This window comes from Notamacropus eugenii, chromosome 1 (genome assembly GCF_028372415.1).
Source record: "Notamacropus eugenii isolate mMacEug1 chromosome 1, mMacEug1.pri_v2, whole genome shotgun sequence".
Taxonomy (NCBI): Eukaryota; Metazoa; Chordata; class Mammalia; order Diprotodontia; family Macropodidae; genus Notamacropus; species Notamacropus eugenii.
In genome coordinates, this window is record NC_092872.1 from 472182734 (window position 1) to 472187835 (window position 5102).

The 5102-nt window shown below is 40.8% G+C and overlaps 1 pseudogene; it reads right to left on the reverse strand.

Annotated features, from left to right (window-relative positions):
* Nucleotides 1-2586: 2586 nt before the first annotated feature.
* On the reverse strand, nt 2587-3725 carry LOC140526841 (fructose-bisphosphate aldolase A pseudogene; annotated as a pseudogene).
* Between the last annotated feature and the right edge of the window lie 1377 nt (nt 3726-5102).

A 5102-nucleotide genomic window follows, 5' to 3' on the forward strand; every position in this document is an offset into this window, starting at 1 on the left:
TGGTTTTCTTCTGTATTTTTTAAATCAGTTTGTCTAAAGGTTTATCAATATTATTGGTTTTTGCATAAAACCAACTCTTAGTTTTGTAATTAGTTCAACAGTTTTCTTAATTTCAATTTTATTAATCTCTCCTTTGGTTTTCAGTATTTCTTATTTGGTATTTACTTGGAAATTTTCAATTTGTTCTTTTTCTTGCTTTTTAAACTTCTTTCCAAATTCATTGATCTCTTCTTTCTCTATTTTTTTCATGTAAGTATTCAAAGGTATAAAACTTCCCCTAAGAATTGAGTTTGCAGTATCCTAAAAGATTTGGTAGGTTGTCTTGTTATTGTTATTCTCTGGAATGAAGTTTTTGATTGTTTCTATGATTTGTTTTTTAACTCACTCAGTCTTGAGGATGAGATCGTTTAGTTTCCAGTTAATTTTTGGTTCATATTTTCATGGCCTTTGATTACATATAATTTTTTTGCCTTATGATCTGAGAAGGATGCCTTGACTATCTCTGCCTTTCTGCCCTGGGTTGTGAGGTTTTTTTGGCCTAGTTCATGGTCAAGTTTTGCAAATGCACGATGTACTGCTGAGAATAAGGTATGTTCTTTCCTATCCCCATTCAGTTTTTTCCAGTGATCACTCATATCTAACTTATCCAGAGTTCTATTCACCTCCTTAACTTCTTTCTTGTTTATTTTGAGGTTAGATTCATCAAGTTCAGAGAGAGGGAGGTTGAGGTCCCCCACTAGTATAATTATGCTGTCTATTTCTTCCTGTAACTCACTTAACTTACCCTCTTAGAATTTGGATGCCATAACACTTTTAGTGTATATGTTTAGTAATGAAATTGCTTTGTTGTCTATGGTGCATTTTAGCAGGATATAGTTTCCTTCCTTATCTCTTTAGATTAGATCTATTTCTGGTTTTGCTTTGTCTGAGATTAGGATTGCTACTCTTGCTTATCTCACATCAGCTGAAGCACAATATATTCTGCTCCAACCCTTTTACCTTTACCCTATGTGTACATCCCCATTTCAAATGTGTTTCTTGTGAACAATCTATTGTTGGAGTATGATTTTCAATTCATTCTGCTATCAGTCTCTGTTTTATGGGAGAGTTCATTCCATGCACATTCACAGTTATGATTGCTATCTGGTCTTTCCCTCCATTCCCTTTCCACTTGTTTATGCCTTTTGTTCTCCCTTCCCCTTCCCCTCCACAATAGTTTTAATTTTTGACCACCCCCTCCAGCAGTCTTCCCTCCCTTCTTTCAGCCACCCTCCCTTTTAATCCCCTTTTCCCTTACTACTTCTTCCCTCCCTTTTAGCCTCCCCTTCCTTTTCTTTCCCTTTCCCCTCCTATTGCCCGTAAAACTAGTTGTGTTTCTGTACTTAACTGAGTTTGTTGTTCCCTCCTTGAATCCAATCAGATGGGAGTACATCTCAAACAATGCACATATCCCTCCTCTCTTTCCCTCTACTGTAATATATTTTTGTGCCTCTTTCTGGGATGTAATTTTTTTCTGCCTCCTCCTTTTCACATCTTCCATTACAATTCTTCACACCCTTAAATCACATTTGCTGTCATCACATCATTTAATTTATAGCGACTCCCTCTATCTAAGAATATCCCTTTTATATATCGTAATAAATACACAGTTCTCAAGATTAACAAGTATCATATTTCCTTATAGGGATGTAAACAGTTTGCCCATATTGGACAATAAGGGTTTTTTTTTGTTTTTTTTTTTCCCTGTTTGCCTTTTTATGCCTCTCTTGAAACCTGTGTTTAAAGATCGAATTTTCTCTTTAGTTGTGGCTTTTTCCTCAGGAAGGTCGCAAAATTCCTTATTTCATTGAATGTCCATCTCCTTGACCGAAATATCATGCTCAGCTTTGGTGGGTAATTGATCCTTCGTTGCTGTCACAGCTCCTTTGCCTTATGGAACATCGTATTCAAATTCCTTCAGTCTTTTAATGTAGAAGCTGCAACGTTCTGTATGATCCTGGCTGTAGTTCTTTGATATCTGAATGGTTTCTTTCTGGCTTCCTGTAGTATCTTCTCCTTCACTTGATAGTTCTAGAATTTGGCAGCAATATTCCCCGATGTTTTTAGATTAGAATCCCTTTCAGGAGGCGAATGGTGGATTCTTTCAATGACAATTTTGCCCTCCACATCTAAGACTTCTGGGCAATTTTCCTTGATGATTTCTCGGATGATATTGTTTAGGGTCTTTTTTCATCATAGCTTTCTGGTAGACCAATAATCCTTAGATTTTCTCTCCTGGATCTATTTTCCAGGTCAGTTGTTTTTGCAGTTAGATATTCTGCATTTTCTTCTTTCTTTTCATTTTTTAGATTCTGCTTGACTGATTCCTGATATCTCCTAGATTCATTACCTTTTACTTGCCCGATTCAAATTTTTATGAAATTGTCTCCTTTGATTAATTTTTTTTCCTTCTTAAATAGTTGTTTGTTGGAAAAAGTGGGCTGAGGAGGGGTCACTAGATTCACCAGAGAGCAGAAATACCACACAAATTAGGAGCGATGGGAGAGGTCAGCACAAAGCTCTGGGATCTCAGCTTCTTACTGGACTGTGAGGGATGGCCTTGAGTGTTAGGGCACACCCAGGTGGAAGGCCTTGACTTAAGTTAGTAGGCATGGTTAGAGATAGAGACTCGCTGGCTGCAGCTCCTGATTTTCCACTTGGCGTATACTTGCCTTGAGCACCTTGGCTTTCAGCTGTGGCCCACTTAATATATTCCTCTTGGGCAGCCTTGACATTTTCCTTTTTTTCCACTCCAGGTCTTGAGGCCAAGTGCCTGCAGGGTTTGGCCATTAGAGAAGGTCAGGACCCATGGCTTGTGCAAGGGGCAGGTATTAATGGCATTGAGGTTGATGGAGGCATCCTCTTCCCTCTGACCCCTAGAGAGCAAGGTGATACAAGTGACTGCAAGAGGCACAGTCCTACGAAGGGCAGTTATAGTTGTTATAGAAATCTTCTCATGTGAATATTTCTGGGTACAAGCATGGCCAGGGGTAACCATGTTAGGCTTCAGCAAAGTCCCTTCCAGATAGATATGGACGTCACTCAGAGCTTTGTAGACAGCAGCCAGAACCTTCTCAGCGACGTACTGACAACGCTTTAGATCATGTTCTCCATCAGGGCGGATCTCTGGCTCCACAATGGCCATTCTGCTGGCAAATGCTAGCATACAGGGCCAGCACATTGGCATTCTCCATGATAGCAAGTGAGGAAGGTGTATCATCCCCAATCTTCAGTACACAATGCCACTTGGCAAAGTCAGTTTCATCCTTTTTATACTGGGCACAGTGCTCACTCAGCCCATCCAGACCTTAGGTGGTAGTCTCGCCATTGGTCCCTGCCAGAGGCACTACAGCTTTGTCCACCTTGATGCCCACAATACCACCCTTATCCTTTATGACTTTGGAGAAAGGATGACCATAATCAGCTTTCTGGTAGAGTGTTTCACAGAAAAGGATAACACCTCCAATACAGGAGTTCACTTGATCATCTGCTGTCAGAAGCAACTGCCTATAAAGGCACCGATTATCCTCTGTGTTCTCAGTTCCGATGGACTGCAGCTGCTTTGCAATGCTACCAGTGGACTCATGTGCTGCCAAGATTCCCTTGCCCAGAGCAACAATTTGGTGAGCTATATCAGATAGTTCTTTCTTTTGTTCTGGTGTCAGTACTGAGTATTGATGAGGCATGTTTTCCTTGGTTGGACTGGTAGTCTCCAGCAGAAAGCAGACCTCTTATGGTCAAGAACCAAATTTATGCCTTCATTTAATTTTTACATCTCCTTTTCCATCTGCCCAATTGTTCCTTTTAAGGAGTTATTTTCTACAGTTAGGCTTTGTACTTCCTTTTCCATTTGTCGAACTGTCCTTTTAAATCCTTCTGTCATTTCTTTTTTTCATATTTTTAAAGTCATTTATCAGTTTTTCTTCTATTTCTCTGATTTGGGTTTTAAAATTCTTCCTGAACTCTTCCAAGAAGGCTCTTTGTGCTTCAGATCAGTTCATATTCCTTTCTGAAGTTTCAGGTGGGAGTACAGTCTCAATGCTGACTTCTTTAGTATTTGTGTTTTGGTCCTTGTCCCCATAGAAAGATTCTATGGTCTTTTTTTTTCTGCTTTGCTTCTTACTCATGATAATAATGATTACCTTTTTCCTAGCCTTCAAAGTAGATCTCTGCATCTGGGGCACAGGGGGCATAGTTCTTGTGCCTTGCACTTGTAGCTTTGTGTGTTGTAGTCTCTGGTTCTTTCAACTAGAAGCTAAAATGCTGTAACTTACCTGGTGCTGACCTGGCTGGTGTTGGAAAGCAGAGACCAGGTGAGATCTTTTTGTGTTTTCCCACAGTTACCCTGGAGCTAGCTTTTCAAGTGTGTGGGAGAGGCAATCTGGCCACAGGAGGTCTCCTCTGCTGAGCTAGAGCATAGACAAGCTCAGTTGTGGGTTGTCCCATCTGTGCTAGTGTCTTCCTAATTCCCCTGTTGTGCTGGGACATGCCTGGGGTCCTGGTATAGGTGGTTGCTGGCTTCACCTCCCTGGGGCTCAGGATCTTTTGTCTGGTTGTGACTTGGGGCTGTCTGGGACAGCTCTGGTCCTGCACTCTTCCCCTTTAGCCACAATAAGAGGGCCCCTCCTTAGCGATCTTCCTAGTCTCACAGGCTAAGAGACTGTTTATCCCTTCTGCTGTTCCCACTGTCCCAGGTTTTATCCCAGGGAGATATTCTCTGGCTTGGTCAAGGTTAACAAGGGGAGATAGCAATTACCAATCACTCCACCATCTTAGCTCCAAGAAAAGGATATCAGTCTATATCCATTTCAAGGCTTTCTATTCCATTCCAAATGAGTAAAGTAGTGGGCAGTCTGGCCCTTCTAGAGGGCCACAGAGATGTCATCATCATCATCACCATCACAATAATAATATCAATGTCTATCATTTACATAGCACCAGCTGTGTACCAGGTATTATGCTAAGCCCTTTGCAAATATTATCTCATTAGATTCTCAAAACAGCCATGGGATGTAGGTGCTATCGTAGTAGCATGAACAAACTTGAAGTCTTCCCAGAAAGAT